Source organism: Gopherus evgoodei, chromosome 11, assembly GCF_007399415.2.
Source record: "Gopherus evgoodei ecotype Sinaloan lineage chromosome 11, rGopEvg1_v1.p, whole genome shotgun sequence".
Taxonomy (NCBI): domain Eukaryota; kingdom Metazoa; phylum Chordata; order Testudines; family Testudinidae; genus Gopherus; species Gopherus evgoodei.
The window spans coordinates 55,080,570-55,105,612 of record NC_044332.1 but is presented as its reverse complement, the minus strand read 5'-3'; the positions used below and the strand labels follow the sequence as shown (position 1 = coordinate 55,105,612).

Here is a 25,043-nt window from a genome sequence, read left to right as displayed (position 1 = left end):
GACAGGGGATGATCACTCGATAATAGCTCTGGTCTGTTCAGTCTCTCTGAAGTATCTAGCACTGTCCACTGTTTGACGACAGGATACTGGGCTAGATGGACAATTGGTCTGACCTCGCATGGCCATTCCTATGTTCTTATGTGCCCACATTCCAGCAGCATGTTTTTGTTTTTTTTTTAAGAATAGTAAAATATCACTAATTGGGTTTCTTTTTCTTATAGCAAGAGTGAATGATTTTTTTCCAGCTGTTTGTAAATTTTTATGATTTCAAAAGGCTTACAATAGAGTCAGGTACTGTACAGTAGACTTCAAGAACAATAGTAACCGAAAATTGTTTTGATTAATTTTTATTGATTTTTCTACAGAAACAGACTATGAAAAGTAAAAAACAGTAAATGATATGTTTCCAAATACTGTGCGCCTCAGGGGATCTCCAATAGAATTATCCAATTACACAGTTTTACATGTCAAAGCTGGAAGACCAGACAATCCTACCATAGCCATTAAATGTTAATGTGGGGGTAACAGAAATAAAATAGCAAAAGACATACATGAATAATGAGAGGAGGGAATGAAGGGTTTGGCGGGAGGGGAAGAGTTAAAGAGAAAAAGGGTCAGGAATGTCATTCTTTCTAGAAACGTAGTCTAAATTGAGCTGGCTGCTCTCTGTGATGATAAGCACAGCTTCAGCAGCCAGATCTCTGCTGAAAATTATGTCCTAGATTATTAATTGCTAATCTAAGTTTAACTCTGCTGCAAAGACTTTGGTTCTTGAGAACTCCAATGATCATTTTTGCAAAAATGGAAGAGTAGGTTTCTGCTCAGAATAGAGCAGTGGTATTCAGACCAGTCTGAGTAACCTAGAATTTTTTTTTAAGAATTAAATCTATTTAATCAGAAACTATCAGTTCTCAAATTTTTATACCTCTGTCAATTGAGTTATATATCCATATACCATTGCTAAACATAACTGTTTTGTTTTTTTGTGGGGCTGTCTCGTGATAAAAAATATAAATATATGTAATGTACTATGAGGGAGCAGAGGATTTGTTTTTAAACTACAACTATGACAAATCTCATTCTTACTATTTTTGTTGTATTTTTCATATAGTCTAGAAAGAATTGTCACTAAAATGCACTTTAAAAAAATAGTTTAATTCGGTGCTTCTTTTTCTACAAACATGAGAAATGCAGACATACAGTAATTAAAATGTATGTAACAAATATAATAAATAGTTTTCCTTTGATACTTTGTGGGCAGAGACTCTATTTGAAAAGGTCATCTTCGGAAACTGATGGAACCAGTTCAGTTTAGGAGCCCTTCAGAAGAAAGTTATTTACCACCAACTCTTGCATCACTGAAGTTACTGGGCACTTTACCATCAGCGTCAGTGGATACAGCATAAAGCCCTCATTTACTGACTTATATTGAACATGGAAAAAAAAATTGACTGTATAGATCAAATGTTGGCAGTACAGATAAAGTCATACAGCAAAACTGAGATAGTATAGCTTCTCAATTATAGCAGGCATGCTAACACAGATTTAGAATTTTTGACAAAAAACAGATGCCTTGAAATGTACTTAATCGCTGTGGCCCTGATCCTGCCTTGGGTATCATGTGGGTAGGCTACAGTGTTCATGTGGAGTCTATTAATATAATTAATGGAGCCTTACACAGGTGCAGCTGTCCACCCACAAGCTACACATTGCAATAATAGGCTCCAATCATACAAAAACAAATACTATCTGTAGAAATATGGTTGACCACAATAAAAGAATTAAAGATAAATGAAACTACTTACTTCATGTGTTAGACTGATAGCTGAACTATTGACCCTTGGCAGTCAGTGGAGTGTCTTTCCACTGGCATTTTAACATATAAATTAAATTCTAAATGAATCAATATGTCATGTCCCACCACAGTTTGAAAATTTAATTTGATTTCTGACATGTAAATGTATGTAGGTACAGAAAATTCTATCCATTGTAATAAATTAATCCATATTTTATTTATTTTTGAGAACACAAATACTAACAAATGGCATTTTATGATTTAGATTTGTCCTTGAACAAAGTTGTCTGTGAAAACTGCAGCTTTAAATTTCAGGGTTTCTCTTCTGAAAGTTCTCGCTTAAACAGTTTTAATTCTCCAGAGTTGTACTGGATATAGTTTAATTTTCTTTCAGTATTCTTCTTTAACTTCCAGTCTGTATGTTCAGTATTGCTTTTGTGTGTTCTTTAACATATTAGGTGGTAATTTTAATGGTGTTATTGCTTTAGGAACCATAGCTATGGATTTCTTGAATTTGGTGCATTTAAAATCTTATTCATAATATTTTATTACTGTAGTTGAAGAATTAAAATAAAAGAGAATGTATTGTAAGCTAACAGCATTATTCATGTTTGTACTTGTATTTTGTTTCCAAGAGCCCAATTAAGCTAAAATCAGTCTGACTTGTGTACTGTTTGTGTTTTTAGGTCATACTGGAGAATGTTGGTTTTTGGATATATAAGTGTTGAAGAACATAGTGTTTACAGACAAAATCCTTAAAATCTGGGTTTTTAGACATCAAAGGTAGGTAAAAGTTTGTCTATATTTAAATACGTGTATACAAACTAATACATTTTGTTTTTTTTATCTCAAATACGTCCTATAAAGAACAGCACAAAAAGTTAGGAAGCCCAACTCAATTCTTCAGAAGTGTGAATGTCTATTATAAGGGTAATCATCATAGTACTAATAAGAACGCATAGCTTCCTTTTTACTTAGGTTATAAAAATAGGAAACTTTATTCAGCTAGTCTTCCTTCTGTTTAGTTTTCTATAGCCCCTCATAACTGCACTATTTATGTGTAGTGTGTGTGATACCTAGAATGTAATGTTTTTGAATATAAAGAGCGGGTAGATAATCTGTTTGGAGGATTAGAGTTTATATATGGAAAAGAAATTGTAAACAACATATAATGTAAAATATAATGATAGATTTTTGTGTAGGATTTTAAGTGTATGACTCTAATTGATTTTAATTAAGTTGTGCCGCTAAAACCCAGCATGCGCTTTGCTTTTGATATTTATCTTTATTCTGAAGTGTATGGACTCTGGCCACCAAAACACGTCAGACATTCAGGAGACTTCTCATATGCGTTTTTCTATCCATTATACTTACTGGTAAATTGAATAAGTAATTAAAACTTTAGATACTGTTGTAACATGAAGAATTAATCTATTTATAGTTAATAAATGGAGATTTGAAATTTTATTGCCCTCCCCCAACTCCCTTTCCATTTTTGTTAAATTTAATCTGAGACATGAAATTTATTGATGACTATATTGTAAACATTTGATTGCCAATACAGCTGATCAATAAGCAAAGCAATCAAGAAATAATTTTGTAATATAGTAAACTCCTGTCAGGCCAGTTTAATTCGTGTACAATTTAGTTAGATGGGCTTGGGATGCCAGTTTTTCAGGGGGGGCCCAAATTGGACGGGGCCCCTGGGCACAGGCCATCTGGGCCTTTGTATTAATCCACCACTGGCTGGGACTAGCAGCTAGGAGCCCCTGGCTGGGGTGCTCCCAGCTGCACTGGGGAGATTGGACCTACTTCCACCTCTGAGAAACTCCTGCTGCCCAGTCACAGAACTTCATGCAGCCAAGGAAGGTATCTGGAGGTGGGGCTGATCTTCCCTGAGAGAGGCTGTGCAGAGGAAGAATAAGTCCTGTCCCTACCCAGCTGGTCTGGACTAGCAGCTAGGAGCCCCTGGCTGGCATGCTCCCAGCAGCATGGGAGGGGATCAGACTCAACGCCACCTCCAGGAGCCTCCTCCAGCTGCAGGTAGCTCTGCAGCTGCTGCTTTCAGTGCCCAGCTCTGAAGACAGCATAAAAGTGAAGGCGGCAATTCCATGACCCCCCCCACAACAGCATTGCAACCCCCCACAACTCCCTTCTGAAAATGTGAAACTTACTAATTTTCAAATCCTGTGGCTGTGAAATTGACCAGAATGGACCATGAATTTGGTAGGGTCCTAACTGTTGCTTGTAAACTGAGGTTATGTCTATGTTACAGACCTTACAGCAGCACAGCTATGCCACTGTAAGGTCTACTGGGTAGATGCTTTTTGCCAGCAGGAGAGTTCTCTCCTGCTGATATAATTAAACCACCCCAGTGAGTCGCCGTTAGCTATATCAGCAGGAGAGCCTCTCCTGCCAGCATAGCTTTACCCACACCAGCACTTTTGCCAGTAAAATTTATGTCACTCAGGGGTGAGTATTTTTCATACCCCTGAACAACAAAAGTAGTAGTGTAGACAAAGCATTAGAAAATTCATATGGAAGTCATTGAGAATATATGTACACACCCACACACATTTTTACGTCAGTTTTCAGAGTGGAGCTGCATGTTAAAGAGTGGGGGTCAGTTGCGTACAGTTCAAAAATATGATTTGCCCAGGAGGCCTTCCAATGTCAAATTAAATGTTCTACACATCCCCTTAAAACACTTCAGGTATGGACCGACATTTTCTTCCCATTCATTCTCCCTACTTTTCTCAGAAGTCCAGTGCCTCTCTTCGTCAGAAAGGTTGCAATATGAGACAGTCCATGCCTACTACAGGAGCTTATTTGGCTGGCTCTCCATTGCTTCCAACCTCTGCTTGCCTATGGAGCAAGGGACCAAGTGAACAGCCATTATTCTTATAGTTATTGTGCTATCGGAAGAGTCCTTAGCCTGGATTCTCTATTGTTTTAGCATGTCTTTGCGAATGTTAGTTACACATTTCAGAGCTTTTTGTTTTTATTTTAAGTTTTGTGATAGAGATTATATAATATATATCAGTTTGGCGTCTTTCCCATGCATACTCTGTGCATATGTAGGACGGAGGATATATTTTTAAAAAGTGCAGATTATTAGGATGCACAGCATATGCTACAATACCAAAATCCTAAAAAGTAATTTAGTCCTTGGACTCACTCTTTACATGGTGGAATAAAAGTATCATAACTGACTGGTCTATTGTGTGGTTGTTTCTTTCAGGTTGTGCATTTCAGACTACAAATAGGTGTGTGGTATTGCACCAAAACTTATTTCCTGTTTTGCATCTTGGGATGGAGAGCTACCACCCTTGTAAAAATTTCTTGGCTATGCTGTAATTTCTGGTTTTGTTCATTTATTTTCTTTGAAAAAGTTGAGTAAAAAAATAGATGTAGCTTAAAAACTAAAACTAGTTTAAACGACATTTCTGATTAATTTACGCATACTCTATAGATCACATTTCTTAAAGTCTTCTATAGACTTTAAGATTAAATTAGGATTTAATTACATAATGTCTTTTTATTTAATTGAATGTATAATGAAACCTCGAAACTACACACTTGCTACTTTAATTCCTCATCAGTCTTCAGGTATCTGTCTGACATTTAATACATGTTCCATCAGTTCAGTAAATATTTGTACAGATTGTTAAAACTTGTTAATAGTTCCTGTTAGTAGGGCAGTATTTTATGCTCTTTTAAACCAGGTTACATTACAGGAGCCATCTCTGCTTCTGAAATCATTGTGAATTTGGGTAAATACTTCAGATTTCCATTTGATAGCCATATGTTTCAGTATCAGAAATTATACCCTCCTGTACAATAAATGGGACTAAATTTCCATCTTTGAAACTTTCATAATTTTTATTTTGTTTTCCTGTTTTCTAAGTAAAGCATGAATCTACTTCAGTTAACACACATTTCAGGGGGCATTTTGTTTGTTACATATTTTATTATCAGTACATATCAAATGTGTAGAATAATTTCCATGCCTACCACAAGAAGGAGGGCATACTGTGGTTTCCATGTTGAAATGCTGGGTCAAATTCATGTCTGGTATAACTTTGTACCTGATAAAACTCCACTGAAATTCAGTCCCTCCCTGAAACATACCTATACAGTGATATTTACAAATCAGTACTCTCTGGCATTTGTTAGGCAACTGGCAAGTTGAAATTTCTGTTTTTATGCAATCCTGTTTTTGTTTGCTTTTTAAAATTTTTTTCTCATTCTCCCAGCCTCATGTTTGTCTCATCTACCTGTTCTGTCCTGTCTGATGCCTAGGTGACAAGTACTCTAGCCAAGACTTTCATCTTGGTTGTTTGTTTGTACAGTATTTAGCACAGTGGGGCCCTGATCATTGACTGAGATTTATAGGCACTACTATAGTAGAAATAGTAATAATAATACTTCTACATGTTGCCATGTGAATTTAGCTCATTGACTAATTAATGTCCACCTCTGTGTGAGAGAGAATCCTATTATCTCCATTTTATAGAAGGGTTTATCAAAGAGTTTGTAACTTGTCTAAGGCTATTTAGTATGTCTGTCTGAGAACAGAAATTATATCTTTGGAGTTCCTGCTCAAAGAAAACCTCTCCTCTTTTGTGGCAGGCAAGCTGATTATGTTTTATTTTATACTTAATTTGCATTTGTTTAAAATGTGAATATACACATGCTCTTGTACCTAATATTCATTGAGTTGTAAGCAACCATTATTTTTAGCTTGCACATCTGCATTTTTTTAAATTTTAGTACTGTAGGCTCTTCCTTGTTTTCTAAAACTGGTTTTGTGGTAGGATGCTGCTAATTCTGGTGTGCTCTTTTAATCAGCAATGCAGGACCATTCAGTGCAACCCATTGAAAACCGATCTATTTAGCAGAAAGTTTGTCCAGCATGTAGAACTAATTCTCTTCTTCTTTTTACACATTTGGGCAGCAGTGATGTGACAGGGAAGAGCTCATTCCGCAGATCTTGATGCCTGATTCGAGCAGTGTAAAATTGTGAATTTTGGATTTTAGTAGTGGGTCAGACCAAGGCTGATAGAGCATCAGGACTAGACTCAAACAGGGGCACAGCTCAGTGGCCCAAATCTGGATTACTATCTAGTTAGTACTGTTGGAAGAGTGTGGAGTGTGTTTGTGTCTTCAGTTCTTTTAAATATCTGTCCTGGTTAAGTAACGTTTTTCTTATTGTAAGGTTTTCAGCTTCTTGGCTCTTGGACAAAGTTTAACTTTAAAGGTGCTAACTGCCACCTAATATCATTCACCCCTCTTCTCCTATGTTAAGGGGTGTAATGTGCATCTGAGCCAAATAGGCCTCTCGTTTATTAGGTCCTGGATCCACTTGGACAACCTCAGTTCAATACTTTGTTTCCCTAGATTGAAAGCAGACAAGAAATAATTAAAGGGTTTGGAATACACACAGCTGAACGTCATGACTAGGGCCTACCAAATTCACGGTCCATTTTGTTCCATTTCACAGACATAGGATTTTAAAAATACTAAATGTCATGATTTCATCTATTTAAATCTGAAATTTCACTGTTTTGTATTTGTAGGGTCCTGAGCAGCTGGAGAGTGGCAGCTGCTGGCCGAGAGCCCAGCTCTGAAGGCAGAGCCACCGCCAGCAGCAGTGTAGAAGTAAGGATGGCATGATATGATATGGTATTGCCACCCTTACTTCTGTGCTGATGCCTGAAGAGTTGAGCCCTAAGTCAGCAGCCACCACTCTCTGGCCGCCAGCTCTGAAGGTAGCAGTGCAGAAGTAAGGATGGCATGGGATGGACTGCTGCTGGCGGGGCACTGCCTTCAGAGCTGGGCGCCCGGCCAACAGCTGCCATTCTCCGGCTGTCCAGCTCTAAAGGCAGTGCACAAATAAGGGTGGCAATACCGTGATGCCCCTAAAATAACCTTGTGACCCCTTTGCATCTCCCTTTTGGGTCAGGACCCCCAATTTGAGAAATGTTCATCTCCCTTGTGAAATCTGCATAGTAGATGGTAAGACCAGATTTCACGGTGGGAGATCAGATTTCATGGTCCATGATGCATTTTTCATGGCTATGATTTTGGTAGGGCCCTATTCATGACCTGTCATGAGTCGCAAATATAAAAGAAGGAAACAAACAGTGGCAGTCTTGTTGGAGAGAGACTAAGCTAAAGAAGGAGAGAAGGTAGTTTTCTGTTTGAACCCTGTGGTGGAGAACTTTTTTATTTAAAAGACGTTGGCTTAATCCTTGAGAGGGAGGCATGTTTGTATGAACTGTTCTTGTACCATTGTGGCAAGGGAAAAGACATTTTTTTTGACCCGTTTATTTTTGGCAAGGGAAGCCTTTGAATGTGTTTTGTTTGCTTGGGTGTAGACTACTCACGCTGTTGGGGAAAGAGAACCCATTCTGTGATATCATATTTTGCATTTGGGTTAAGAAAAAAACTGTGATCTGAAAGTCTAGGGGAGGAAAGGCACTTCTTTTTATAGTGTTTAACATTTTACCAGTTATTTATTTCCTTTAACTTATAACGTATGAATGGTCATGTATCACTAAATGTTTCAGCCTAAATCTGGATAGAATTTTGCTCTTATTTTCCTTGTCCTTATATTACTTTTGTGAATCCAGTATCTACAAATACCGAAGTGATGAACACCCTTAAAATGTGTAATGAACATATGTAATACTTTGGATGATGGTACAATGGTGGCATCTAGGAGGTGGCATTTCTGAAAGGCTTCCCAATTAGAGAGTTTGCTTGGAAAGGTTGGTAGAGAAACCAGTTCTTCCTTCTGCTTTGGATATCTGTAGGTTACTAATCTTATTTTTATAAAATTAGCTCTCTGATTCTCCATATTTTTATCACCTGTTGGCATAAGCATAAATACAGTACCAAGACTTTATCAAGAGGGCAGTTTTCCTCCAGCTATGTTAACTGTTCTGTTCAACAAGCATATGAAATAGAAAGCTTTCTCTGTGTAATATAGGTAGATTCTTCCAGTGTTGTCTGTTTTGCTGGCACGCAGAAAAGCTTTTGAGTTTTTTAAGACAGTCTGTGTACACATTATGATACAGACTCACAGTGAATAGATTATTTGCTTTTGGATAAGCACAGCCTTTAAAATATGCTCTAATTTACCTGTCCTTGCCTGTTTCATTTAGTTGAATTGCTTGTTGCTTATATAAACTTAAAAATCAACCAACATAAATGAAGTTTACTAAGGCCTTGTCTACACTGGCAGGTTTATGCACAGTAAAGCAGCTTTCTGCATTGTAATTCCCGAGATGTACACACTGCCAAGCCATTTAGTGTGCAGAAATTGCGCAGTTGCAGCTCTGTAAAAAAAACAAAAAAAACAAAAAAAAACACCCCGATGAGAGGCATACAGCTTTCTGTGCAGGAGGTGCAGCGCCGCAGTGCCAGTATAGACACCCTGGCTGATTACAATGCTGCAATTATCAGAGGGTAGCCGTGTTAGTCTGGATCTGTAAAAGCAGCAAAGAATCCTGTGGCACCTTATAGACTAACAGACGTTTTGGAGCATGAGCTTTCGTGGGTGAATACCCACTTCCTCAGATGCATGTCTGCAGATGACATGCATCTGAGGAAGTGGGTATTCACCCACGAAAGCTGATGCTCCAAAACATCTGTTAGTCTATAAGGTGCCACAGGATTCTTTGCTGCTAATGCTGCAATTGGCCACTGAGAGGTTCCCACAATGCCTGTTCTCGCTTCTCTGGTCATCGCTTTGAACTCTACTGCCCTGGCCTCAGTTGACCAACCGTCATCCCGGCCCCTTAAATTCCTTGGGAATGTTGAAAGTCCCTTTTCTGTTTGCTCAGTGACACATGCAGTGGTCTCAGTGCATCTTTCCAGGTGACCATGTCTGCTTCACGCACCAAGCGATCCCCCGCTTGGAACAATTCCAAGCTGCTGGACCTAATCAGGATTTGGGGAGAGGAGGCTGTCCAGTCCCAGCTGCGCTCCAGCTGTATGGACAGATTTCACGATGCATGACAGAAAGGGGCCATGACCAGGACACGCTGCAATGCAGGGTCAATGTGAAGGAGCTGCGGAGCACCTACCACAAGGTGCAGGAAGCAAACTGCTGCTCCAGTGCTGTGCCAACGACATGCTAGTTCTACAAAGAGCTGGATGCAATATTTGGTGGCGACGCCACCTCCACTGCTAAGTCCACTGTGGATACTTGGATGGCTTGCGTGCCAGTCGAGAGTGGACCGAGCCAGGAGGAAGATATCTTGAATGAGGATGTGGAGGGGCAGGAGGACCCAGAGGCAGAGGACAGCTCGGAGGCCAGAGATGCATGCAGCCTGGAGCTCTTCTCTATCCTGGAGGAGGCTAGCCAGTCACAGCTGTCAGATCTTGGCAAAGTGCAAAAAGGAGAGGAGGCCCCTGATAAGTGGCTTTGATTTTGGGATTCACTGAAGCAAGTTGTTGGGGGCAGGAGGGTTGCAAAAAGCAGGCTTGTGTCTGTATGATGCACGTACCAGCCTAGTCTGAGCAGCGGAACACGGTGTTGATTGACTCCCTCACTTCATGGAAATCTGCCTCAGAGATCTCCAGGAAACTGTCATGGAGATACTGGGCTTTCCGCTGCCACAGGTTCTTCGGCAGAGCTGCTGTTTCTTGCTCTATTAAGGGTAACTTTCCCATGCCACTCTGCCGTCACTGGGGTGGTGGGGGAGACCATTCCTGCACAAACGCGAGCCGCATAAGGACCAGAGTGGAAGCCGCAGTATTGGAGAAGACCCTCCCTTGATTTCCTGCCCACCCTTAGCAGCGAGATGTCTTCCATTATGAACACAGCCTGTGGAAAATGTGGGAACAGGAACAGGGTGGATTTGATTTAAATCATGATTTAAATCACTAGTCAGGAAGACTTGATGTAATCATGGATTTCTACATAGAAGTGTATTCTTGTTGGTTGTTATAACCTTAATACATATTCTTCACAACTCAGAGATAGATGTAGGTTACATTTTTAGAAGATACACACTATACATTTTAAACAGTGATTTATTTTTAAAACTTTTCAGATTAGTTTTACAGCTATATCAGAGAATGAATGATTGGTTATTTCATTTATGAAAGGTAATTGAAGCAGATATTTATGAAGTCATTGGGAGGTGAACTGTCTCCAATTCAAAAGGTTAATCATTAATATTTGGAGGATTTTCTTGGCATGCTGTATTAGGAGGAGAACATCACCAGATAGACAGACAGTTAAATAACATAATTTAAATGTCTAAAACAACAACGTTAAGTATTCTGGATTTTTTTCAACAGCAAACATAATATTTTAACCAAAAAAGCATATGTCCCTCCACTCTCACATTTATCTCCAGACTTCTTCTCCTTGTCCCGATCTATTCCACCCCCAACAATGTTCTATTCATTGAACTTTTTGAAACTTTGCTCTTTTAGAAAGAGGTAAGGAGTTGACTCTGTATATACAAATTCGCAGAGGGACAATACTGTTGAGTTCTGTTGTTTCTCACCTCTATATATTATTTATTTATTTTAAAACATTTTTGCTGTTAACAAGCATGTTACCTCTGGAGACGCAAATCCACAGTTTGAGAACTGCAAAATTAGGCGTCTCTGGTGGTATCTTCTAGAGTGACTGAGCACTGAGTCCCTTGGGTAGATAGAAAGATTAACCTAAATAATCTATACAGAAGCCTGTGGAACACCTTAAGATTGGGTCCCTAATCTGTGAACTATTGAAACTCTTTTACAAAACTTTTCTTAAACATTACATGAATATATTGTCTCATACTATAGAATTAGAATTTCTAATCCGTATTCCATGATGAGATACAATATAGCTCAAAGATATCTTAATTAAAACTATCTTTAGATAGGTTTTTTTTCATTTTATCAAAAAAAATCTGATTTAAATTAAAAAAAATCCATTCTATTTTTTTTTTTTACATCATTGATTTTCATCCACCCTCCACAGGAATGATTATAAGGCCCCATGCAGTGCTAGCTCTCCCCAAGAGCCACATGCCCAGTGTACAGTACAGTCGTGGAACACTGATTTCCCCTGCCCCTGTAGTTACTCACCATTTAGGGGGGTCTTGTGGCTCATGTGTGCTTGCCTGGGTTCAGCCACATGTGGATAGTGGCTGTTTTTTAAAGCACTGAATCAGTGGTCCGTGTTGCAAACAATATTGCTTCTGCATTTTGGCTTCACAGATATGACTTTGGGAGCCCAGCCTCCCTCTGTGTTATCACAGCTGAACGGCTGCACAGAATTAGAAAGCGGCCACAAAGAACTAAAGAGGACTTTCTGCATGAGGTCATGATGCAACTATTAGCACAGAAGAGGAAGAAATGCTCTCTGGGATAGCAGCCCAGAGTGCACTGCTCCAAATATCTCTGCAGATGTCACAAGTGTAAACATGCTATTGCGCAGACAGCTGACAGTGTGGACACACAACAGCAGTTTCCCTTCAGCGCTCTCTGAGCGGCGCTGTAACTCTGCCAGTGTAGACATACCCTAAATAAAATCAAATAAAGTGAAACTTTGGGGGCAAGTCATTCACCAAAATTTTTTAAATCTTTTCTACAAAAAATTCCTGAAGAATGTGTATTAGTAAGAGAGGATGGGTTTGGTTTGGTTTTCAGTGTACATACAGCACTGTTAAGGTGAGCATCCTGGGTTGTTATTTATGTACAGTGAGATGGAACTTTTTGTTTTCTTATGTTCTTTGTTAGATCTGGTTTATTTAAGGCATCCAGAGCCTTAATTAACATCCTGAGTGCTTTAACAGGTTTTAGAATTCAGATAGAAGAGGGGGAATAGTCGTAGAGATGAAGGCTGTTTTGTACAGAGTAGAGTACTGTGTGACATGCCATGTCTAGTTTGGGGATTTTATTATTTTCTTAGCCATCAGTGTTACTAGTACTTTATTGACCAGTAAGGGTCTCCCAGGAAGCCTTAAGATACTTTTTTGCTAAGCTAATGCAAATAAATTAATCAAAGCTAACAATCCATCTGATCCATTTATCAACAAACATTTTGACACTGTATTTTTACTGCTGTATTATAAATGCATGACTCGCACATTGGCTGGATTCAGGGGGCCATGATTAAGGATTGTGCAAAATGGAAATGAGTGTCTCAGGCACTCTGATTCTTTAATGGATCTATTCTCTCCTTGATCCATGCGTGGTGGCTTTTTTTGTTTTATTTTGATTTAATGGCTTTCTGTAGTGGACAGTATATAACCGTAAATAAGGACTCGATCATGCACCCGTTTGGTAAATGCCATGATCAGGTTCTGTGTATGTAAATATAGGATTGATGGACAACATATACTGTTAAACTTTGTATTGGATTTTAACTTTCTAAAATTGTACGTGGAAGATTGAAATACCCCTCTACCTTGGTATAATGCGACCCAATATAACACGGGTTTGCATATAGTGTGGTAACCCCAGGGCTGCAGCAGCAGGTCTCAGGCAGCTGTTTAAAGGGCCCGGGGCTTCGGCTGCTGCGGGGAGCCCTGGGTCCTATAAATCACCGCTGGAGCCCAGCTGCTGCTACCTCGAGGCTGCGACAGCAGAGCTTGGCTAGTGATTTAAAGGGCTCGGGCTCCCCACAGCAGCCGGAGCCTGGGACTCTTTATATCACTGCTGGAGTCCTGCCACCACTACCCTGATATATCGGGGTTTCATCTATAACATGGTAGGGATTTTTGGCTCCTAAGGACCGCGTTATATCAGGGTAGAGGTGTAGTACATTTTTATATTATCTATAATGATGATAAAGCATAGTATCAAGAAAAGCAGGTTGTCTAACCAATCTGTAACCTGAGGGAAGAACACAACTTTTACTTGCCCAAATTTCCGCAGCAGGTGAATGCCCTCTCCAGCTTGCAAGACATATATAGTCTAGGGTTGCCAGGCATCCGGTTTTCACCAGAACACCCAGTTGAAAAGGGACCGGGCCACTAAAAGTCTGGTGAGCGATACAGCAGGGGTAAGGCAGGGTCCATGCCTGCCCTGGCTCTGCACAGCTCCCGGCAGGAGCCGGCATATCCAGCTCCTAGGCGCAAGAGTGGCCTAGGGGCTCTGTGCGCTGTCCCCACCCGCTGACGCCGCCCCCACGCTGCCTGCCCCCGCCCTGAATCCCTTCCCACACTCCACCTCCCTCTGGAGCCCGCACCTGAACCGCCTGCCCCAGCCCTGAACCTCCTCCCACACCCACAGTCTGTCCCAAAGTCTGCACTCCAAACTCCTTGGCCCCAGTTTGGAGACCCCCCCTTTGCACTCCCTAATCTCTCATCTCTGGCCCCACCCGAATGCCCACATCCCCAGCATTGTACAGTTTGTACACTTTGTATTCTATGTTGTAATTGAAATCAATTTATTTGAAAATGTTGAAAACATCCAAAAATATTTAAATAAATAGTATTCTGTTATTGTTTTAACAGTGCAATTAATCACACAATTAATCTCATTAATTTTTGTAATCACTTGACAGCCCTAGTTTCTAGGTCTGTCTCCAGTCTAAATTAATAGGTAGTTTGTTCTGATCTGTCATTAAACCCTTGGTGGCCATTTGCCATTTTTGATATGTGTTATGTCCTTATAGCAGTGACCCCTTTGTGTGTAGCTATCTGTGCCTCTAATCTTTTCCTGTCTTTTGACAGGAAAGCAGTTGTTTCATGAAGGTCTGAGCCATTTTTCTCCACCCGTAGACTAGATCGTATGGTGGGATTTTCAAAAATATTTAAATGTGTTAGGAACTCAAGACCCATTGACCCTGAATGTTACTTTACTTGTGATTACCAAAAAACAATTTAAAAAATAATAAACAGGAATGAATGTACCCCTTCTGTAGTGTCATTGACTTCAGGCAAATCTTTTAAATAATAATAATAATAGGAGATATACCAATCTCCTAGAACTGGAAGGGATCTTGAAAGGTCATTGAGTCCAGCCCCTTGCCTTCACTAGCAGGGCCAATTTTTGCCCCAGATCCCTAAGTGGCCCCCTGAAGGTTTGAGCTTATAACCCTGGGTTTAGTAGGCCAATGCTCAAACCACTGAGCTATCCCTCCCCTCAATGCTTGATTTGAAATCTTGAATTAAGGAAAGAAGCTAAAGGCTGCCTAAACAGAATTCTCTTACCTTTTTCACCAAGTTGAAATTCGCTTTCCATAGGAATAAGAAGGTTAAAACCAAAATTAAATACACACAATTTCTATTTAAATTTAATGATCCCCACTTATACTACAGTTGCATCATGCTGAGGAAGATCTTTATCAAGAATGTAGTGAAGATTTCAACTCTCTCTTGAAGCAGTTATTGTAAAAAAAAATTGCAAATTAAAGTGGCTTTCAAGCTTCAAAATGAGAAGTTGGTGCAAAAAAAGCATATTTTTCATGGGAAAATAAAAATTCCCATACCATTTTTTTCTGTTACCTAACTGATCAAATTATGTTGAAAATTGTCTGATTGTTATTTTTGTTGCTAACTGGCAAAATATTGCAAAATGATGTGATACTAAAGTGAATTGGTTTTCTGTCTCTAAAATTGACATTACTGTGACAGAAACTGGTAAAATCCATAAGTTCTTTTAGTATCAGCTATTTTCTGAAGACCTTGTGGGATAAGCAGTGGAGTGGCTTTAGCTTTATTTTACATGTTTCAATCCACACAAACTCAGCAGTTTGGATAACTCTAGAACAAGTACTGTTTTTCTAATTCTAATATTCTAATTCTGCCAGGAAGTGTTTGTGAAATCTTGTCTTATAGTTTCACATATTTTGGATGTAGCACATCAGAAGATTCCTATAATTAGGACCTTACCAAATTCATGGTCCATTTTAGTTAATTTCACGGTCATATGAAGTTTACAATTTTTAAAATCCTGATTTCAGCTGCTTAAATCTGAAATTTCATGGTGTTATACTTGTAGGTGTCCTGACCCAAAAAGGAATTGGGGGAGGGAGGGTTGCAAAGTTATTGTGTGTGGTTGAGGGGGTTGCAGTACTGCTACCCTTACTTCTGCACTGCTGTTGGCGGTGGCACTGCGTTCAGAGCACCCCTGCAACCCCCTTTTGGGTCAGGACCCCCATTTTGAGAAATGCTGGTCTTTCCATGAAATCTGTATAGTATAGGGTAAAAGCACACAAAAGACCAAATTTCATGTTTGGGAGACAAGATTTCACAGTCCGTGATGCATTTTTCATGCTGTGAATTTGGTAGGGCCCTATCTATAATCCTTCAGTTGGTTGCATATCAGCTTTTGTTTTTCTTAGAAGAGCACTCTGGCTAAAATAATGGAGCAGGATCTACCTTCGTTATTTAGCTTAATTGCACAAACTTTTTAAAGGGAAAAATGTATTTAGAGAAATACGGGAAACAGTGTGGAAAGTAAAAGAAAATGATTCATCTCTGCCATATGAACAAGCCAAATTAAAATATTTTAGTTTGTCTCCAACTTAAGTATATGAAACAATTCATAATGAAAAATTCAAAGGTGGTTACTTTGTTAAACCTAGCAGATTTTCTTCTAAGTTTTAATTTTAAAAGTGACCAGCAAAGGAAGAAAAGTAAGTTGTTGGTTTTTTTTCATGATACATAAAGAAGGCTTAAAAGGTTATGGGTTTTGCTATAAATTTAAAATTTTGCTTGTTGGTTTCCTCTTTAGAAACTTAAGACCTGTTTTGGCTTGAAGAGTCTCCAGCATAATGCAGAATTAGAGAAATGGTGACATCACAAGAGACGAGAGTGAAAGTTAAACATAAGAGAAAAGAGGGATTTTTACTCAGTGGTTAAAATTCTTTGGCTGGGATATTCAAAAGCACTTATCATTGGCCTAACTTGTCGCACTTTGCAGCCATAAGTAGGTTTGTTTTGACTAGGAATTAACTGTACGGTTTTAAAAAGTAATAACAAATACATTAAAAACTGCAGTGTAGACAAGACATTGTAGACTTCAGCTCATCCAGTATAGCATGCTTTTTGTACACTAGTTTTTTTATAACATGCTAGTTTGCACACCTTACTTAATATCTTCTAACGTGTTTATATCAGAGGTGGGCAAACTAAAGCCTGCAGGACTGTCCTGCCTAGCCCCCAAGCTCCTGGCGCAGGAGGCACCATCAGCCACTGGTGCTCCAGGCAGTGTGGTAAGGGGGCAGGGAGTGGGGGCAGAGGGGTAGATAGAGGGCAGGGGAGTTCGGAGTGGTGGTTGGGTGGTCGGGGATAAACAGGTTGAATGGGGTCCTGGGGGGGGGGGACAGTCAGGAAAGAGGGGGGGGTTGGATGGGGTGCAGGGAGCAGTCAGGGGACAGGGTGGCTGGATGGGGCAGGGGTCCTGGGTGTGTGTGTGTGTGTGTCAGGAATGAGAGGAGGGGTTGGATGGGGCAGTCAGGGGACAGGGAGCAGGGTGTGTGTGTGGATGGGGCAGGGGTCCCAGAGGGGCCATCAGGGAATGATGGGGGTTGGATGGAGCAGGAGTCTGTAGGGGAGCAGATAGAAGGTGGGGGCCAGGCCATGACCCCCTCCCCTAACCAGTCCTCCATACAATTTACGAAACCCAGTGCAGCCATCAGACCAAAAAATTTGCCCACCCCTGGTTTATATTGAAATTTTAAAAAAGTATAAATGGGAGTTGTGAAAATCACCTGCGTCTGACGAAGTAGGTATTCAACTACAAAAGCTCATGCTCCAAAACCTCTGTTAGTCTATAAGGTGCCACGGGATTCTTTGCTGCTTTTACTGAAAATCACCTGTAATTTCAGTGACTGATTAATACTTTGAATAAAGGAACCTGTTGAAAATGCAACACCTTCTCTTCAATTAAGCATTAGAGCTCACAACAAATATTCTTTAAACCTTTAGGGTAGTGTGCTCAAGCTAGTGCACTAAAAATAGCAGTACAGACTGGGTTGGCACAGGCTAATTTCCCAAGTACAGAAACGGGGGGTTGGGTAGGTTTGTATTCAGGCAGGCAGCCCATGCCATAACCTCCACATTGATATTTTTGATGTGCTACTTGAGCAGAGCTAGTGTGTGTCTGTCTACCCGAGCTGGGAGGCATGATGCTGGCTGCAGTGTAGACATTTTCCCAGGGGTCCTAGCAAGAACACGCACACGCGCGCACACTCTCTCTCTCTCTCTCTCTCTCTCTCTCTCTCTCTCTCTCTGCAAGAAAGAAGTTGGCTCATTAGCAGGGCCTGGTTGATGATCAAGAGGAAAGGTCTCTTTACTGCTTCATTCTGCTTTGATCAAGGGATAGCTCTGTTTTGGTGTTACTGTATACGTTTTTGGTTGAAGAATAAACTGCCTTAAAAGAAGGGCTTGAACAGTCTCCCTTTTGGCAGGCATTTAATCCTGCCTGGTCTGGGGAAACAGGCCAGCAGGTCTGCAGTCAACTTGAACACAACTTTTAACACAGGGCATATTTAACTAAACTAAAGTCATTCAGAACAGTTCATTTCTGTGTCCAAGATAGGGGCTGACTGTCTTTATTCTGGAAGCAATTACTCAAGAATTTCTACAACAATTATGCTATATTTTAAGAACTAATGCAGAAATGGAAGAAAAGAAAAGCAGCTGCAGCAGTACAATAAAAAAAATGGATGTTCAGATTTATGATTTTAAAAATGGCTGCTAACTGAAACTTCCTAGCTACCTCTTGTTTTTATCACAAGCTCAATATAACTGCAGCTTCTCTTCCCTATGATGAACAGTGGAAGTGCTGAAATTATAGTTTTTGATGTTTCTTAAAATAAGTTAGAATTGGCCAGATCCTTCGTCTGGTCTAACTGGGCATAGTTCCATTGATTATAATAGAACTACACCAATTTACACCAGTTGATCTGGCCCAATTGACACAGATGATGCTTTTAAATTCAATCCCATGTAAATATTTCTGAAGATGACCATTGAGACTAAAGAATTGGTATGATATTCCCTAATTGTTGTACCGTGTTGGAGGAGTAGCTCAGTGGCTAGTTGGAGGGATAACTTAGGGGTTTGAGCATTGGCCTGCTAAACCCAGGGTTGGGAGTTCAGTCCTTGAGGGAGCTATTTAGGGAACTAGAGTAAAAATCTGTCTGGGGATTGATCCTATTTTGAGCAGGAGGTTGGACTTGATGATCTCCTGAGGTCCCTTGCAACCCTGGTATTCTATGAGAGGTGTGGCATTCTGCTTTCTTTGCTGGATAATGTACTACTGCGTTTCTGGAATTATAGGATTGATTTTATAAATATTGGCAATTTCAGTTTGTAAAATCCAAGTGATTGATTAAAAAGGCTTTCACCATGGCTAGCCACCCCAAGTAGGTACCTATTCAAGACGCTAGGCAGGGGTGGCTAACCTGAGCCTGAGAAGGAGCCAGAATTTACTAATGTACATTGCCAAAGAGCCACAGTAATATGTCACCAGCCCCCATCAGCTCTTCCTCCTTCCACCCCCAGCACCTCCTGTTTGCCGGCAACCCTGCCGATCAGCACCTCCCCCTCCCTCCCTCCCTGTGCCTCGTGCCTGCCGCAGTCAGCTGTTTCGCAGTGTACAGGAGGCTCTGGGATGAAGGGGGAGGAGCAAGGGTGAGCAGGGGGCGGAATGGGGCAGGGGGCTTGGGGCAAGGGATGGAGTGGGGGAAGGGCCTGGGGTTCAGCAGTGGAAAGTTGGCAACTGTAGCTCCAGCGCCGGAGTCAGCACCTATGCAAGGAGCCGCATATTAACTGCTGAAGAGCCGCAGGCAGCTCCGGAGCCACTCCCCTAGGCAGTACTCGGGGAGCTAGATCATCCTGCCGCTCATGCTGCACAGCCGCATTCTGTTTTTAGCGTGTTAGCTCAATGAGTGCTAGTATGTCTCCTTGAGCTGGGACTCATGGTCCCCGCTCAAAGTTTGGGCGTAGCCTTACAGGCATGAGAATAAAAGATATCGCATTAGCTGACCTCATAAAAATTATAGAGAAATTAAACTTTCCATTTAGTGTGTGTCATGAAAACAACAATAATGAAAATTGTCTTTAATCAATTTTGTTCAGTATTGGGACATGTTGTTCATTTATGCAAGAATTCTTGAAGTCGACCTGAAAGAACAACAACTATTTAGAACACAGCCCAGTATGAAATGATAAAAGTAACTGAGAATGCAATTCAGATATGTATTCCAACATTGTGAAATAGGCTGTAAATTTTGTCATCTTGATATGTAAATTATGACTGGAAGATGAAAGAAAACTAACAAAATAAAGGAAAGTATAGTATAGTATAGTGGATTCATTGCTATCCTCACAAATGCAAACTGGAAATGAAAAACAAAGCTGGCTACAGTTATAATTATGAGACACCAGTGGAAGGTCAGTACATGACAGAGTCTCTCTAGGTGAACCTCACAAATTCTGTGTCCACTGCAGTATGAATTCACTTAACAATCTTGCTAACTCCTGTAAAAGCAGCAAAGAATCCTGTGGCACCTTATAGACTAACAGACGTTTTGGAGCATGAGCTTTCGTGGGTGAATACCCACTTCCTCAGATGCATGATACTTGCTAACTCCTGTTGATAAAGTCTGATGATTCTTAATATCGAGTGTGATGTTTTACTTTTTTCATACATTCTTCCTAGAAAAGCAGAGATGATACTCCATGTGCCTAAACCACAGATATTTTAAGGATTTGAATGAAATAAATAGACATTTGTAGAGCATAGATTCAATAGGCAACTAAACAAGCAACAGTGGCAAGTCTGGCTAATCCAATACATATGTACGTATGGCAACTGAAAGACATTTCCGGTGTGAAATGGATTGAGCATCAAAGCCGGTGGCCAGGAAAATTGATACTGAACATTTTTCAATCTCCAGATCTTGTGTGCTTGATCTTTGTGGTATGTTGTCATTGTATCCCTAAGATAAGAAGTAGTGACAGTGTATGCAGAAAGGAGATCCAACAGATACTAGGATCAAGCTGCAATAGTCAAGCTCCTAGGTTTTTGGCTTCCACAGGTATGAAGAAAAGTGATGTTCTCTACAATAAAAGACATTCCTACTACACAGATCTATGATAAGTAAAGAAAATTGAAAATACATTTATTTTTTGTTGTGGTTGATCTTGTGATCTCAAGTGCTGACCATTGATTTAAAGGCCTATAACTCATGGTCAAGACATTTGGCTGCAGTTTCTGAATTTTCTGTATGTGTCAGATGATACAAGTGAAGAACATGAGTGAAATCCTGGCTCTATTGAAATCAACGGCAAAAATTTCATTGACTTGAATAGGGCCAGGATTTCACTCCATGTTTGTCCATTGGCTGAAATATATGGTACATTTCAATGTTAACTCAGGTAATACAGGTGAACAATTTCAATTATATGGAAGACTGATCAATATGTCATTTTGCTCAAATCTCGCCACTCTTGTCTGCTGCAAGTCCCTTTAAGTGTAAGGATATTAGTACATGATGTTACTGCTTTGGGTCTAGTTGTTGCATCAGCTGAAATAGATGCATGAGAGTTCATCAGGCTTAATATTTATTAAAAGCTGGCTGTGATCCATGATGAAAGTAAAATGTGATGTTCTTCCCAGTTTGCATATTAATACACTCAGATCATTTAAATTGGAAAACCTGAAACATCTTGCTGTATAAAGTCGGACAGCAAATCACCAATTATAGAAGGAAAATATTCTAGTAATCTGTTATATTTTTTTAAATGCCATATTACTAATGTTTGGTGTGAAATAGAGTATGTCACACACAATTTCACTAATATGGGATTATTTCTGATATAATGTCTGTAGTGCCTGTAATACCAGCAAAACAATTATTTTTCCAATTTTTTAAAAAGTTTTTCTGTTCAGTAGTTGAAGGATCGAGAAAAATACAATTCTTCTGAGCCTTGTCAGGCATCTTCTTTGGTATAACAGTGTAAAATTCAATTCTTTACCAAATGGCTTTCTGTAGCATAATCGTTTTTATATTTAAAAAGCTTCTTTCTGATGCCTTTCTCCCCCCTCCCCCCCAGAAGCCATTAAGAACAGATAGTACATGCCTGTAAACATAACCTCTCAGAAGTTTTTGTTTATAAATAAATTTTTTTTTAATTATTTTGTTGTAAAATGTTTTAAAATATGCTGTTTATAGCTAAAAATGCATGTCACTTAGAGACCCCATAGCTTGATTGGTTTTAACCTCCCAGTTTTAAACGAGGGGTGCCAATTTTAATACCCCAGTTTTTGTTTGTTCCCCTGTTTTAGAAAATAAAATAGTGCCATGTTCAGTGTGTGAAGAAAATACTGATATTTCATCTTAACTGTACAAAAGACTTTTGTAAAATGGTTTCTCTTTGTCCTATAGGAAGGACATAAGAAAGAGTTTTAAAGCTTCTAGGTTCTTGTTATCAGAATGAGTCCATGCTTTTATGTATTGTTTTTTAAAAGTGCAGTTCTGATACATTTTATGGACTTCATTGTTTCCACTTTGAAAAAAGAAAAATAAATATCCAGCATGACTGAGTGAGGCAATGTGTCTTGAAGATATATTGTCTGATATCTAGAAAGTAACTCTGCATTATAGAACAAGTTATTGGACTTGAAATTTTATGGACTGTTTTAGGCAGGTCAGACAAATGATTGTGATTGTTCCTTTTGGGTTTACATTATGAATTTTTAGTGAATGACTTTGTTTTGGGGCACAGGACTTCAAAGCTAAATATCTTTTGAGAGACTGATGCCTTGTAATTAAAAACTAGGGCTGTCATGCAATTAATCGTACTGTTAAACAATAATAGAATATCATTTATTTAATTTTTTTTGATGTTTTCAAATATATTAATTTAAATTACAACACAGAATACAAAGTGTACAGTGCTCACTTTATATTTATTTTTATTACAAATATTTGCACTGTAAAAAAAAGATAGTATACTTCAATTCACCTAATACAAGTACTGTAGTGCAATCTCAGTATAATGAAAGTTGAACTTACAAATGTAGAATTATTTACAAAATATAACTGCATTCAAAAATAAAACAATGTAAAATTTTAGAACCTGCAAGTCCACTCAGTCCTACTTCAGCCAGTTGCTCAGACAAACAAGTCTGGTTACAATTTGCAGGAGATAATGCTGCCCACTTCTTGTTTACAATGACACCTGAAAGTGAGAACAGTCGTTTGCATGGCACTGTGGTAGCTAGCATCGCAAGATATTTACATGCCAGGTGCACTAAAGATTCATATGTCCCTTTATGCTTCAACCACCATTCCAGAAGTTCTGCTCAATAACGATCCGAAGCAGAGCGGACCGATGCATGTTCATTTTCATCATCTGAGTCAGATGCCACCAGCAAAAGGTTGATTTTCTTTTTTGGTGGTTCGGGTTCTGCAGTTTCTGCATCAGAGTATTGCTCCATGTGTTGGTCATCATCCGAGACAGCAATAACATGAAATATATGGCACAATGTGGGTAAAACAGAACAGGAGACATACAATTCTCCCCCAAGGAGTTCAGTCACAAATTTAATTGATCCATTATTTTTTTAACGACCATCATCAGCATGGAAGCATGTCCTCTGGAATGGTGGCCGAAGCATGAAGGGACATATGAATGTTTGGCATATCGGGCACATAAATATCTTGCAGCGCCAGCTACAAAAGTGCCCTGGGAACACCCATTCTCACTTTTAGGTGACACTGTAAATAAGAAGCAGTCAGCAGTATCTCCCGTAAATGTAAACAGACTTGTTTGTCTTAACAATTGGCTGAACAAAAAGTAGGACTGAGTGGACTTCTAGGCTCTAAAGTTTTACATTGTTGTTGTTGTTTTTTTTGAGTTCAGCTAAGTACCAAAAAAAAATCTACATTTGTAAATTACAGTTTCACAATAAAGAGATTGCACTACAGTACTTGTATGAGGTGAATTGAAAAATACTATTTATTTTGTTTATCATTTTTACAGTGCAGATATTTGTAATAAAAAATATGAAGTGACACTGTATACTTTGTATTCTGTGTTGTAATAGAAATCAATATATTTGAAAATGTAGAAAAAATCCAAAAATATTTAATAAATTTCAATTCTATTGTTTAACAGTGTGATTAATTGCGATTATTTTTTTTATCACAGTTAATTTTTTTGAGTTAATCATGTGAGTTAACTGTGATTAATCAACAGCCCTATTAAAAACATATACTCTTGAGGTGTCTGGAATCAGGACCTGCTACCAAGCCAGTCTCCAGGCAACTAAAGAGCACATTGGTTTGGTTACACCACCTGATTGTTTGTTTGTAAGAGTCAGCAGCCCAGCTCTTAAGCCCAGCAGCAATTCAATGGCAGCTTAAAGCATTTGCCCACAGCTGCAACAGATTCTGCACCAGCTTTTTCCCAGATCTGCTCCTGCCTTGTTCAACCCTGCTCCTGCCTTAGCACCAATCTTACCTTAGTTCAGGTAGTCTGGTCCTGACCCTCTGCTGTGATTCCTGACTTCACCTCTGACCCTTAGCTCTGGCCTCTGATTCCAGTTCTGACTGGGCTTCAACTCCTGACTTCTGAATTCAGCTCTGACCTCGGCTCCAAATCCTAACTATGACTCCTGCTATAACCACTTAGCCTGATCTCACACACTGGTCACTGACAAGATGACCCACATTATATTTCAGGGATTTAAAGAAGAAAGAAACAAAAAACCAAGCATGCAGTCACACACACACATACAATCAAATGATTTTTTTTTCAAATTAAATTTATAGTGAGAAAACATTCCTAAAGCATATTTTTGATGATAAATAGCAATAGCCACTTCTTACTCACATAGCTTCTTTGATATAATTTAAAGGGAGAATCAATTTACTTTCCTGACTAAAACAAGTTTTTACCACAGTTGACAGTGCACAGCCCACACAGTTTTGGAAGAGCAAGCTGGATTCTGCCTTCCACATATACAACCTTAAATCTGCACCCTTGTGTATATATTTTAAAATTCAACTTGTAATGGTATTGTTGCATATTATTTCCGTTATAGTACAATTATACATTTGTCATCTCCCTTATATGCACATGAGAGACAAGGTGGGTGAGGTGATATCTTTTACCGGACCAACTTCTGTTGGTGAAAGAAACAAGCTTTCGAGCGCTTGTATCTTGCAATACTGTTTAAAATCGTGTTGTTTATATGCCAGTTGGTAGAATACATGAAAGTCACTTATTTGTAAATTATATTGTAAACTGTATTTATTAAACATAAT

General features: G+C 39.4%; 1 protein-coding gene across 7 annotated transcripts in view; it reads left to right on the top strand.

Annotated features, from left to right (window-relative positions):
- MBD5 (methyl-CpG binding domain protein 5) overlaps positions 1 to 25,043 on the top strand; it is a 218,132-nt gene that overhangs the window by 36,208 nt on the left and 156,881 nt on the right. For all 7 annotated transcript variants that reach the window (XM_030579840.1, XM_030579839.1, XM_030579838.1 and 4 more), the window contains exon 2: positions 2,482 to 2,578. The gene's annotated coding sequence lies outside the window, so the exon portion shown is untranslated. The remainder of the gene's footprint in view (positions 1 to 2,481; positions 2,579 to 25,043) is intronic.